The sequence below is a fragment of the Phaenicophaeus curvirostris genome, chromosome 3, assembly GCF_032191515.1.
Source record: "Phaenicophaeus curvirostris isolate KB17595 chromosome 3, BPBGC_Pcur_1.0, whole genome shotgun sequence".
NCBI lineage: Eukaryota > Metazoa > Chordata > Aves > Cuculiformes > Cuculidae > Phaenicophaeus > Phaenicophaeus curvirostris.
Window position 1 is genome coordinate 23,620,734 of NC_091394.1, and position 15,128 is coordinate 23,635,861.

Genomic DNA, 15,128 nt, shown 5'->3' on the forward strand with positions numbered 1-15,128 from the left:
TCAATTTACAATCATATAAACCCTTTATGTAAAATTAATGACTTAGATGGGTACACCAGTCTTGCTGAGATTTCCCAAATAAAAATGAAGAAAAGGAGAACAAATGTTCTCCTTTTTTTTGTTTCATCTCCTCCCTTACCTCCTATCCCTGAAAGAAAGGAACTGTCATATCAAAATTCAGGAGGAAACACAACCCATCAGCTGTATCCTGCAATATTTTTAAGGAAAGAGAAATAACACATTTTTAGGCATTCTAAAACAGAGGAAACAAAATTCTAGACACAAACGTTTCATTTAGGAAAGAAAATTAGATGGTCCTCTGGCAAGAAACTTATTGTACTACATAACAGAAAGAAAACTTGACAGCACAGATAAGGGTATTACATGCCCTAATGTTGTAATTAGATACCCAAAACTAGTCATTGCTGAGAAACTAATAAATAACTCTCCTTACTTTATTTTTCAAAGGTAACAATAGCATTTAGCTACAGATTTAATATTAAAACACTAAATTCATAGAATTATATCACATAGTAAACTGTGATTAGTTTTCCAATAGCATATTGACTGACAGATATATGTCAAACAAACTCTTCTTGTGAGGCTCTGGTCTTCATACTAACTTGGAACACCACAGAGACAATGTCAGAAGCCTCCATGAACTCCACAGCTTGTATCGAATAGAATTTCCTCCTCAGTGCTCATAATCCAGTCTATTTTTTAAACATAGGAATACCTCTTTTTCTCTCTCCAATCCATCCTCTATTCAAGGCAGATACCATTTCCAAATATTCCTTTGACCCTCAGTGATATACTTCATGAGGTTAATTGCTAGATTTTTATTAATTAACATATCTTGTGTTTACTGACTCAACTCTATAAAATTTCACTAGCTTCTACGTTACAGAAACAACTATACTATTATTGCTTTATGAAAACTGAAAAAAAAACCCGAAAGCCTAGCCATCCCTTTGGGCTAACAACTGCTGAATACCTTCATAGTTTTAAATTAATTTAGATTTCAGAGATCTAACTTAAACTTTTTGTGCTTTTGTTCTTATTTGCACTTTAGCTTTGATTTTAGACAGTTTGTAACTAAACCTTCAACACAGCACACTGTGCTGTCTCTTCTTTATTTCTAGCACAACCAATCAGTCTCATCTTTTTCTGGGAGCAAAACAGAGCTGGCAAATATTTAAGGATGCTTTCCATGAGATGCAAGAGCACTCAGTCCCCAGATGTAGGAAATCAGGCAGAAAAGGTAAGAGACCATCGTGGCTGTGCCGAGACCTGCTGGTCAAACTGAAGAACATGAGGGAACAGCACAGGCAGTGCAAGCAGGGACAGGGAACCTGCGAAGAGTATAGGGGCACTGCCCGGTTGTGTAGGGATGAGACCAGGAAAGCCAAGGTGCAGCTGGAGCTGAACTTGGCAAATGAAGTGAAGATTAACAGAAAGGGTTTCTACAGAAACATCAATCAGAAGAGGAAGTTTAAAGAGAACGTACCCCCACTGATGGTTGGGAATGGTGACCTCATATCAACAGATGAGGAGAAGGCAAGGTACTTAACTTTTTTGCCTCAGTCTTCCACACGGCCTGGAAGAAGCTGCTGCTGTGACCGTGTGCTCCTGAGAACCGCTGCTGCCACTGATTGGTGATTTCTTTCCTTCCCTTCTCTCCCTCTGTCTCTCTCCCACTACCTTACAGTGTGTGTATTTGATCAGATTCAAGTGACCTCGGTTTCGTTCAGGGATCAGATTGTGAGCTGAACAGGCTGGGAATCGTTTCTGTAACTTTAGGAACTTGCACCCCCGTGTTTCAGCTGTGCACCCGAGTATATTGGTCTATTTATATTTGCCAGAGCCAGAATAAATATTGCTTTTGATTTTCACCCTGGGAGTAACCTTGTTGGCTTCTGGATTGCTGCACAGATAAAGAAACCGACTTTCCCCCAGTCGGGCCTGGATGCAAGCATGTGGCTTGTGGGTCTGGAGGGTGACAGGTGTTCGTCAGGGGTCCGTACTGGGACTGGTACTGTTCAATATGTTCATCAATATAGACATATAGACAATCATATAGACAGCAAGATTGATTGCAACCTCAGCAAGTTTGAAGATGACATCAAGCTGAGTGATGCAGTTGCCACACTGGAAGGATGGGATGTCATCCAGAGGGACCTGGACCGGCTGGAGAAGTGGGGCTGTGAGAACCTCATGAGGTTCAACAAGGCCAAGTGCAAGGTCCTACACCTGGGTCTGGGCAAACCACATCTTCAATACAGGATTGGGGGTGATGTGATTGAGAGCTGCCCTGCAGAGAAGGACTTGGGGGTGCTGATTGATGAGAAGCTCAACATGAGCTGACAACATGTGCTCACAGCCCAGAAGGCCAAGCATATCCTGGGCTGCATCAGAACAAGAATGGCCAGCAGGTCCTCTCCTGTGAGACGGCACCTGAAGTATTGTGTTCGGTTCTGGAATCCTCAACATAAGGATATGGAGCTGTTGGAATGGGTCCAGATGAGGGCTACAGAGAGGATCATAGGGCTGGAGCACCTCTGCTACAAGGACAGGCTGAGAGAGTTGGGGTCATTCAGCCTAGAGAACAGAAGGCTCTGAGATCTTATAGCAACCTTCCAGTCCCTGAAGGGGGCGTAAAAGAAAGCTGGGGAGGGACTGTTTATCAAGGCTAGTAGTGATAGGAAGAGGGAAAATGACTTTAAATTGGTGAGTGGCAGATTTAGACTAGACATAAGGAAGAATTTCTTCACTATGAGAGTGGTGAGGCACTGGAACAGGTTGCCCAGGGAAGCTGTGGCTGCCCCATCCCTGGAGATGCTCAAGGCCAGGTTGGATGGGACCTTGGGCAGCCTTGTCTAGTGGGAGGTGTCCCTGCCCATGGCAGGGGGGTTGTAACAAGATGATCTTTAAGGTCCCTTCCTACTCAAACTATTCTATGATTCTATCTTTTCCTTTGCAAATTACTATATTACGTTAATAGTATCTTGAAGCTGAAAAAGGAAGATGAGGCCATAGATCTTTCATCCAGCATAAACAGACTGATATTTCTAGTTTTCCTTTTTATTCAGTGTTGTCAAGATGGAATAAAAAACCTAAAATCTTTCATTTTAAAATGCTGCCTGCAGCCCTAACAAATAGTATTGTTTTGATTCAAGTTCTAAGTAGAAGTTAATTTTAATTTTTCCTTGACTTTTATCTTGAGTATTAAAGCAGTTAAGAATCCATACTCCCTGTTAACTTAACAGGCCTTGAAAAATTAACCTTGCTGGTTGGAATAGGTCACATAATTTAAACTAGCCAGGGTCACAGAATGGAATAGACATGGTATTAATAAAAGCTTCTGAGATTATTTATAGAAAAGTCCTCACATTCCTTATAGAAGGAGGCATGTGAACTGGAATTCAGATTTTGTTATGAAGAACGTTGTAAGGAAAGCTTAGCAGCCCTACATGGAACTACTTCCTGATAACATCTAGGTTAAAGTAGATTAGCCATGTGCTAAATGTAGGTGGGCTTCCTCAGAGGAAAAATCCCCATTGGAACTTTACCTAAAAGCACCATGAGGAAGAACAGAAAGAGTGAAAAGCTGGGAAAGCCTAAGGAAATTAGCAAAACATAGAAAACATTCAAAGGTTTTTATGTCACTTGTGGCAAAAAAACCTCATGAATAGTTACTGGGCTGGTGCCTGTTTTTTTTTTAAATCAAGACTGTCAAAACTGTTTTGTACTGAGATCTTAAAATAGCAGCTTTAATAGGAGGCAACGCAGTTTATAAAAACCAATGTGGACTAGTGTTCACACAGTGGTCCTGTACGTAGCTTACCACTAAACACAAGCTTTAATGGATTTCTTAATGGACAGCATCAACCAAGGCAATTAATCCAGCACATTATACGGCAAAGGAGATTGATACTACATGGACCAAAGAAAGCATTCTAGGCACACTGATGTCCAACATGATAAGAAAATAAAGACAGCCTCTTTAACTTTCTAAAAAAATGCTTTTCAAAGAGGAACAGTTCGGTTTTAATCAACAACAAAAAACACCAAAGTCCCATTACAAGCCCTTCCAGCCCTTGATATTCCCATCAGAAAAGAGGTTTTATTCACCAGAATACAAACAGTCAGGTCACATAAGATCCACACCTGCACTGTTTCGCTGGAAAAACACTAGCACTACTATGGAATTTAAGTCTTATTGTCATAACAGGATTTTTTAAAGTTTATCTAATTGATGCTTTCGTTAGATGATGTACAAGATGAGCATTTATCTGCTATGCTGCCATTAGCAATAAATGGGTCTAGTGAGTGGTTAACTGTAAAGATGTTTTAAAAGACTCATTGATTTTATAAAATATGTTATTAGGAGGCATTCTTTTATCATGAATGAGTAGAGAAAACTATTAAACATTTCAAAGCAAAGTATTTGGTACTCTGTGAGTAAACACATTTCTTTGAAAGCGAGTGCAAATGCGTAAAGAAACATATGATCCTCCTTGAACAATGGGAGATCAGCAAAGTTTGCAAACAAAACAGAAAAAGTACTTAGTTTGCAAAGAGCACTGCATACAGACAGACAATTAACACTACTATGAACAGTTAGTGAAAATATGACACTAAAATGAGGTTAAGGGATTAAATGCCTGACCTCAGTTGGCATGCAAAACTATTAAACTATTTTGCAGATAAGCAGGAACATAGCAACTTCAGGACAACAGACGTGCTGTGCCACAATCAGTGACTGAATAAATATTTTTTGCAACTATATCCACATAATTGGCACAGGGAGTAACTGTCAGAACCACAACACAGTAGTATCACAATTAGTTAGATAAAATCCAGCCACTGTTACTATAATTGCACACACAGGTTTGCTAGTCATTACCTGCTGTGAAAGGAACGACCATGAAACAGAGAGATGATTCATGAACCTGAATCACATCAGTCTAAGTCTCAGCTAGAGACCAATCCATCTACATTTACATCTGGAGTCCATGTAGCTAGTCAAGGATAATGCAGAAATGCAAGACAGGTCAAAGGTCCTTTTACATTCCCAAAGCAGCAGAGGCTTTTCCACTATGCTGTTTCTCTTCCCAAACTTGCCAGTAGAAAAAAGATTTCAGTGATTTCTTGATTAATTCCTCCCATTTATAAAGATCAGGTCACCCAATCAGGGAATAAAGCAAATACACAAAACTCTGATGAGCAATTATCCAGTTTAAATAGGAAGAACTCACATCAGCCCACTTGTGTGTAATGCACAGGTACTGCTTGTCTTAAGAAATTATTTCTCAAAAATGAATAGCAAGAGCTCCTCTGAGTGGTATGGTAGCATCCCAAATGACTCGCAAAAATAAAGAAAGGGAAGGGAGGTCCAATGTTAATATTAAATGCTTAAGAAACAGATATTTACCTCCCATAGTTTGCTACCAGTTCAGCGCTGTACTCAAAACACCTTAAATAATGTAACTTGTTATATTATTGTTATAGAAATTTTAGTCATACATTATATATAGTGTATATATGTGTTTCGCTAGGCTACAAGGGTGATAAATAAGTTATTGATCACATGGACTTAAATCTCAGTGTTTTAAGGGGAAATATTAAGGGGAAATATTACATGACTTTTAAACAAAACTTACTGTCTATGCTTGAAACATGAGAACATTAGTTTTCCAGTGTTTCAAAACCAGTGGGAAAATATGCCTAAAATGTAATATGTTTCAATATAGAAAATAACAGATATACATTTTTACTGGACAATTTTACCATTCCTTTTGAATCAAAGCATAAATTTTCATCATTGTTTCTGAGGTAATTTACTTCTTTATGTACTTCATATTACTGGAGGGGGAAAAAACAGATCTTTTGTTCCATTTTTAATGTAGCAGCATTACTGAAGTAATAAAGGAAAATAAAACTGAGAAAAGGTGCATAAGCTTCTACTCAATAAAACCAAAATATTTGGTTTAAATAGAATTTTTTAACATTTCAAATCAGCTAACTTGCAAAGCAAAGTCCAATTTAATTTTAAAACATTTAAATGACACAGGTGAAGAACTTTGAAACTTTTTCTCATTTAAACTCCTGCTCTATAAAGTTTTGCTTTTCACAAATTGAAACACAGCAGTTAAATAATTTCTTGACTGAAAATTCCTAATAAGATTTTCATGTCATGGATACAACAGACAGACTTTTGTTCCTCAAGTAGTAATCACGCTGAATTTTTATTTATCACTATCCACCACAACTGTGATAGACTTAGCTCATTTTCTGTACACTGGATTCAAATGGGAATTCCAATTCCCATAAGGCAAATTGAAAAATTCCAAGTTCAGAAAAGATAAACTCTTACTTAAAGTTCAGTGGCACTCAACATCAACTGTTTTCCTCAGGAAGAGAACATGTTGTGTTACTTCAATATTTTTGATCTATATTAGTATGGTCTTGAGTTATAAACTTTCTGGGAGCAATATTCCAGAGTAACAATATGAAAAAAACCCTTAATTATGGCAAGACACAAAAAGGGGAATTAAAAAAATATTTCAGTGTTCAGAATGACTTTTATGGACTTTGGATTTTGAAAAATCAGCATTAAGAGGTCAGAATGCCTGACTTTTGACAGACAAACTAATAAAAAAAGGTGAAGATCTTTTTTCTTGTTCTTTGCAAATACAAAACAGTAACCTGAATTCTACTTTTTGTTTTAATTACTGACCACTATGTGAAACCAAAGCAGATTGCTCCTGGCTTCAGTGAAAGTCATAAAGTTTTTATCTCCCTATATTACAACACCCTGACACCATGTGTGTACTGTCATACTTAAAACAGGTTGGAAAAGCTCTTTGGGCATCACCTAGTCCAAAACCCTGCTCAAAGCAGGGTCAGCTTCTAGACTGGACGTGACTGTTAGTCTACAGAAAAGCTTGTGGGAAAAAAAGTTGCATGCACTCGCCTGGGCTTAAACTAACACAACAGGATGGTACAAACCAGCAGATATGACAAAACTGCCTGGACACAAAGATGACGATACAGGAAGTTAATAGACAGAGCCATGAGGAATGACTGGATTTCACAGAAACCTACATGAGAAGGGGCTGAACTTCACAGTCCATTCTAGAAGAATATGGGGTTTATTCTGGAGTGTCAAGTCTTGCAAGGTACTGCCTTGGTAACTATCTCATTAATAGTTTTTAAAGTTGAGGCTACCTAGGAAATGCTACTAGAAATAATGGACTTGAGTGCCCTTGTAGAAAAACTAAGACAAATGAGGGAAAGGTAATTGTGATCAGGTTATTTGAAAGGGGACAAGAAGATGGTAAAACTGAAGAATCTGAAAAAGGAAATGAGAGGGAATATAAAAGATTGTGAATCATGTGATCAATGTTATTTGAGAATCTTTATAGAGCAGCTCAGTGCCTGTGCAGGGCCACTTGCAGCAGGGAAACAGCCATAGGGTTTGCACTGTATTAGTGTCTGACTTTCTTCTGCAGTCAGAGAGACCAGGCATATTTTCCCTGGAGTTGCTGAGGGAAGCCTGGCAGCTCATCTCCTTGGAATGATAGAGGAACTTCTGGAGGGTATCACCTAGCAGCTTTTCCCTCTCAGGTCTCCTATAGCCCACACTAGGGTCCCTCCCTTCATTTTAGACCTCCACAGATTCTGTTACTGTTTCTGTGAGCCTAGATTATTTTTTAATTGCAAATATACTTTATGATGCCTATAATTAAGTAGTACCTGTTCAATTAATGCCTACTTATTGTTTCACAGATGTACGAACTGAATCAAGTCCTGCAAAAAGGTCACTCCTTAGATCTACATCCTTCAGTTAAATAAAAGTGGAACCATGGAAGTCACAAAAGCTCCAATAAACGAAAATCCTCTTCAGAAGTAAAACTATCACCTAAGAATACAACACTGAAGGAGAGGAATAAATTTAAATGACACAAAGGTGAATAAGAGCTCTGTTCAATGGTCACTGGCAGTTTCAGATTTTCTCTTATGCAATTATAGAAATAAATATCATAAGAGGAAAGGAGACATCCATATATGGTGAGTCTAAATTTGAAGTCTGTATTTTAAAAACATGTCTTTTCACATCACACTTTCACTGAGAGCTCCTTAAGTCTTTGATTTCTCCTGTGACATTACTTCTGCCAAACATACTACAGTCACTGTCAACCAAACAGCATGGCTGCTACTATGTAGTATGTTGATTTCTTACCATTTCCCTAAAAATGTTTTTCTTCTACACATTACCAATGAGATGTCTTTGGCTGCAGTCATCTTTTCATTATATTTAGCTTTCTCTGCTTTCTTGAACTGTACACACTAAGCATAACTTTTTTTTTTTTTTAAATCTTACCTTCCTATCTTACTTTCTCACTCTTCCAACTCAAACAGTATTAAATCATCAGGCTTCTCAATTTATCCTTTCCATCAATAAATGTATTTGATTCCATTTTAGACTGAGTTATTCATAATTATGTAAATGGAATGTCACAGATTCTTCATAGCATCTATAGCAAAATATGTTATCTGTTAAATGCAAACAATATAACTTAGCAACTCATTTTGCAAAGAATTCATGAGTCAGGATTGATATACAAAACAGTCACATAACTTGCAAAGGCAGCTCTGTCCAGATGGATGAATGAAGGGGAGACAGATAAACGTGCATATGTTTGTGGGTATGTAAACAGGAAGTGTCTGCATGTAAATATCAAACAAATAAAAGACAAAATTATTGCAGTTTGGTGTTGGAATGTCCTGTGGATAATTACTGTTACAAATACAGAAATATTTGAGACAGCTACTTTCGTTATCTTGGCAAGAAAGAAATATCTAATAATTAGAAAAACACCAAATGTCTTACAGAAAGCTTTCTATTTTTCAGAAATTAATACTTAAGCATAACTGAGAACGAAATAATCTCTAAGTAAAACTTTCTAAAAATCTACTGAAACTAACAGGAAAATAGTGACTTTAAAGAAAAGGCAGCTAACGTAGTTCTCCCCACTAATATTTCTTTAATTCTAAAATTCTTTTTTTTCTAATTAAACACCAGAACCTATAGCCACAAGAAGATCAAAGAAATATGTTCATCATTTAAAAAATACTCTGATTATGAAGGCTGTATAAACACACACAAACACAAAACCACCATGTATATGTATGTATATATACAAAATCTCTACAAGCTCCCATTTCTTGGCAGTTGCAGTTGTTTCTTACAATTTCTAACTAAAAGTTCCCTTGTTAGTTCATTTTTGTTCACATTCCTATTATCATTGCTCTGAGTTATAAAAAAAAAACCCAATTATTAAAAACTCTTTATAGGCATGATTAACTGAATCATAGAATCACTGAATCATGGAATGGTTTGGCTTGAAAGGGACCTTAAAGATCATCTAGATCTAACCTCCCTGCCATGGGCAGGTACACTTTCCACTAGATCAGGTTGCTCAAAGTCTCATCCAACTTGGCTGTGAACACCACCAGGGATGGGGCAGTCACAACTTAATTCTGCACTTTTTCTAACAGAAAGTAAAAATACTCTTATATGCACACTTATTTTCATTGTATATTTACACACATTTTTTTACTTTCCTTTCTTTGAGGGAAGGGAATGGGTACAAAGAATGAGTGGAACGTTTTCTATCTTGAGAAAGTTTGTGTTATGTATCATTGTATTTGAAAAACAGGCAAATATACATATAAAAAAATAAGAGAGTACATTGTTAAATAACTGTGATCAGCTACCACTGGAAGTCAACACTGTTGTAAAGAAGATTGTAACATGTTCTTTTGTTGCTGAGACTAATGATACCTTTTGTTTTCCAACAACTACACATATTATCACCACTTTCTTTCTTAAGAATGTAAAACAGTAGTTTGTGACAAAAGGACACCAAAACAAAACAGAAGATCCAATTCTTTTGGTTCTGATGTATGTATTGCTATTTTTGAACATACAGTATTTCATTAATTTAATTCATGAATATACAAAAGTAATTCTTAAAAAATGAATCATGCACTAATACTAAAGCATGAAGTCATCTTCATTCTCATTAATATTTTCAGAACAGAAAGACATATTCCACATTTTCATTTCAGATTGTTCTTTACTGTTCTTCTGAAGCCTCTTTTCTGAGAAAGACACCTCGTTCTTCATTTCAACCATGGCAGTATTTTATAACTTTTATGCTATTCCTCCATTATCTTTTTCTGGCTATAAATCACTTCAATGTTCTTCCTTGAAATGTGAATTTATATGGTTTTTAATTTGAACTGAGGTTAAACACAACACAAAAACCTTGGTAACGGTCTTAAGATAAATTCAGGTTTTGCACAAGTGACAATTCTCATCTACTAGTTTGCATTAATGTTTAAATATCAACAAGTGTTAAATACACTAACACCACTGAATTGCCATAGACTTTGTATATGTGATTTCATTGCATTCTTGGGAAAATTTTAGCTTCCATTCTTGTCAAAACTTCTGAGGAGCAGATAAACATATAGATAAACTGAGATTTAATGTTCAAGCCAAAACACCAGCAAATCCTCAGAAACAGAAGGGATAGGAGTATCAAGGTTAATCAGTAGGATCATGTCTTAAGTTCTGATTGTGCAAACAAAAATACCCACTTACTTAACTTTAGGCCTATTAATGAAAAGCTCATTCACATTATGGAGATTGTCTGCTTAAAACTGAACTTCTTAAAGACTAGGTCACTGGTGTTTTAATGGAGGAACTGGAAGAACAGCTTCTGTAGACAGATAACATTATATATTTACGTTGCATGATACTAAGCTTTCAGGTGTGGGTTGAAGGCCTTCAAGAAATCATTCACAGTATGCTTAATAGAAATTAAAAAAAAAAAAACAAACCTGATTCCTTGCATCCAGAGCACTCAAACTGTAAGATACATGCTTTCTAGACTTTAGGAAGGTTTGTTTCTGAAAGTGAGCAATATGAAGGATTTGGATTTGCACTCATCCAGCACCATTAAAAGAGCACCACAGTCAGAACTGAACAGCTAGAAAAATTACAACCTCACTTTAAGAGAGAAAGCATTTCAAAGGAATGATCAGTTTCTGAGCAAAAAAAAATGTATCTCAATCTACTTTTGTGCTGTATTTGATAGTGTTGACAACTCCAAGAGTACTCAATAAAAACAAGCTGTGAAAAGTGGTAGACTGAGGTAATGCAATACATGAGCTATCTGTGAACAGGTTGTAATAAGTTATATAATATTTATGAAAGTAGTCATTCAGTGGAATTAGTAGAGAAAGCATAATTTAATGACTAATGGAATAGTTAAAAGGAAGTTTAAAAGTGTAACAGCTATCAGATTTTTTTTTAATGAGATCTGGTGAAAACAATTGAGAAATAATAACTCAGAATTGTATACCTATCATTTAATCTTTAACCAACCAGTCAAAGTGAGATTCAAGCTTTTCACTGGTGGTTATTCTCTCACATCTCAGTGTTTCCTGTTTTCTTACTGCTCATCTGCTACTTTGGATGACAGTAAATTGCTGTTTCATTGATAAGAATATATACATTTTCAAACATCCTAGCATAGATCTACTATTACTAGAAAGGGACTGGACTGCTCCTGAAGCTGCTATCAAACCCTCATCTTAAGAATTAAAAGAACTACACAGTTATCGAAATAAACTGCCACAAGCTTCACAACAGAGCAGCTGAACCAAGAAAATAAAGTAACTACATGATTAGAAAAGCTTAAAAAGCTAATAAAAGTTCCAGATCCTGATCTGTTGCATATATAATAGCATTAAGGAAGCTTCAGGCCTATTCCTTCTTGGTAAGAGAAATTGTTTGCACAGGAGGCTAAGGTAACTTAGCAAATAGAAGACTAAGGGGCTACTCCAACAGGTCTGTCATGAGCATCTTTAAACTCCAGGTAACAGCCGATAGAATAAGACTTCGTATAGCAATGATGCTCCATCCCAAAATCCAGCTGAGACTGAAGAATCATAGTGAAAGGTTTTGTTTGTTTGTTTCTTTGAGGGCACTTCTCTCTTAAAGAAACAAAGCAAAACTGGAGTTTTTTCATGATTATGAAGTCACTTCCTACATATCATCATGCAGCTTGCAGTAACTTTAAAGCTTAAATATCAGTTGTCTTACTGAAACTCTGAATTCTGAGGTTCTGACATTGCTGAAACTGCATGAAGATAAAGGTCTTTTACGAGATTACTGTAATAATGCAGAATTTATATGCATGAAGAGGTAAACAGACATGTAAAAGGATGCATATCTACACACAGATCTAAGTTAACACTAAAGAATGTCATATTCAGTACTCAATCCAAAATAAATGAAAACAAATAAGATTCTTGTAGAATTAACACAGTTCTGAAACAGCACAGATGACTTAATAAAGTAGTAATATTTTATATTTTCCCTAAATAACAGAAAGTAAAAAATGTCACTCATCTTCTCAACTTCCAAAGAGTTAAATAATCTTTTTCCCCTCTAGAGAGCCTTCTAATATAAGGCATGAAATTTAGGAAACAGTAAGTTCTCAGTTTTATAGGATTACGTTAGCTTTTGTGACAATTTACCTAACAATTTCTACAGCATTTAATTAAAATAGATATTCTTCCCCCTCAGTTAATTAAATCAATAGAGAGGAAATAATAAAAGAGTGTTAGTTTGGAATCCAAGTTTTAATAAAAACTGTGTCACTTGGTTCTTTTTTAGATCTTATTGAATTTATAATTTATATTATAAATCTGAATTTATATTTACTTTAAAAACACAAGAAATTGAACAAGGTGTATATAATAAAAACAGTAAAAGAAAAAAAAAAGAGGAAAAATGTAGACTGGAATCCAAAATACCTCATACATAGCTGCTTCCTTGATTCTTACATTGCCAGTTCTTCTGTCTGTAAATGGTGAATACATAGCAGAACAGTTACATGTTGTAAACAGCAGCTCTCCAGCTCTGAGAGCAGACTCGGCTTGGGCGGCACAATGTGACCAGGCATCTGGTCAAAATGCAAATAGCTGCTTTCACTGTGCTCAGATGCTATATGTACACTGATCCAGGTGTAAGCTAATTTTCTTAGATCTCGTTTAAGTGCATCTGCAGTATACTGGAAACATTGCCAGTCAGTGACCTCTACCTTGATAAAAAAGTTCAAGAGCAGACCAATACACTATTAAGTGACAGAGTTCAACCCTATTTATTTCAGCATGTGTTTGAACAAATGCCTGAGAAATTTGGCCTGCTATGAGGATACAAGAGTTTTAATGCATGAACAAGGGAATTTGCTACATAAATTTCCTATTTAAAATTTGATTATTAAAGGAAAATAGTAAATGATTTAAATATGCAATCACTATATTCTACCAAAAGCGGCAATTAATTTACTTTAGCTAACAGATAAAAAAAAAGATGCAAAGCACTGTAATATTTAGTCCATTTAGCATACATTCTATTCATTTTTGTCATGCCCTTTGTCTCATGCGCATGAAAGAAAACTACTCCACTTCTGCCAAAAAGTATATTTTACCAAAAATAATTATATAGATAAACAGAAAAATCTTGTGAGTTTCCCTCCCCTTCATCATTCGTCCTTCATTCTTTTTATTATGTGTACCGTAACTAATCAAAATAATATTTTTTATGTGACTGCTTACTTGCACTATAGTATTCTAAACACAAGCATTCTAAATACAGGGGAAAACTCTCTATTTCTGCACTTCTAAAATCCACTTTTTTATGGGATATCCATTAATAGCAAAAAAAAAATCACTTCTTCATAACCAAGATCAGATCTAATAATTTAGAAGAAGGAAGTCATATACAGATGGAACTCCATCTCATCTACCACAGCTGCTTTAGTAATAGCATTATGAAAGTAACACACCAGAGACCGCAATTTTTTCTTATTAAATTTTTACTGCACTTTCACCAGGGAGTGAGGAAGTGACACTCCAGGGGAGCTGACTACACACACTAGTATTAAGACAGAGCCTGCAAGGCATCAGTCATTTGATATGTCCCAAAATAAATGACCGAAAGCAAACAATTTGTGAGGAAGTTGTACTGCTATCTATTTTGACAGTCAAACATAAAATCCAATGTATCAAAAATTTACAAGTCAGAATAACGTCAACCACAAGAATAACATCAACACACAATAACAGCAGGTCATCTTCATTCTTCAGTATTTCTTAAATAAAACACAGTGACAGTTATATACTTGTAGTGTAAATATACTCCCACTCTGCACAATTACAGGCCATCAGAACAAATGTTCATCACTGATGTAACACTCAGAAACTACCAATGTTCTCATATGCATAGACAATGACCCAGATAGCTAATGTCAAAGTAATATTTCTTTATCCCTGATGGAAGGTCGCTCAAATGTGTTGTGTTTCTGTCATGGAAAAGAGTCTTTCTGGAAACACAGAAGAAAAATCCTACAGATGCACAAAAGAGGTACTTTCCCCTATCTCTTCCTTCTCTTAAAATCACTAACAAGAGAATAATCAGTGCCAAGCATGTAGAAAAATCATCAGGTAGCAACTCTTCTGATGCTGCTGGACTAGGCAGGATTTGTATCACTAATCTAGGATCATAATCTCATAAGGCCATTAGCTATATTATTGCCCCCAAAATTCAGTCAAAGAGTAAAGAAGTCTTATATTCTTCATAATTCTTTCAAATATTTAATAGAAAGCTTTTATTTTTACTTCTGCTGTTCTTATAATACCAGCAGCAAGACTGTTATCTACCACACAGTCTTGGCATTGATTTCTAAAGTGGTAGAGCAACTATATGGCAACTTATTTTCAGACACCTTCTAAAGCCATACATTTACCAGACACAGGAGACGTCCTATATTATTACAGTCATTCCTGAAACATGTTTTAAAAACCCCTAACCTTCCATTATCAGTCTACACCCTTACAGTTTGTGTACTTTATCAATTCTCTCACTTTCTCAATTCCTTCCTTCCTTCCTTTCTAGAAAACCAGTATTCATTATTCAGCAGTTGAAGTTAGCTTCCACTCAAAGCCTAAAGGGATTGAAGGAGGAGGAGCGTAGTTCCTCAGAG

The 15,128-nt window shown here is 36.0% G+C and overlaps 1 protein-coding gene across 3 annotated transcripts in view; it reads right to left on the minus strand.

The window, feature by feature from the left end:
- Window positions 1–15,128, minus strand: part of CDH18 (cadherin 18) — a 192,159-nt gene that overhangs the window by 174,498 nt on the left and 2,533 nt on the right. The window contains exon 1 of one of the 3 annotated variants that reach the window (XM_069853511.1): window positions 12,898–12,915. The exons of the other annotated variants lie outside the window; for them this stretch is intronic. The gene's annotated coding sequence lies outside the window, so the exon portion shown is untranslated. Of the gene's footprint in view, window positions 1–12,897; window positions 12,916–15,128 lie in introns of those variants that run through there. 3 annotated transcript variants of the gene reach the window in all.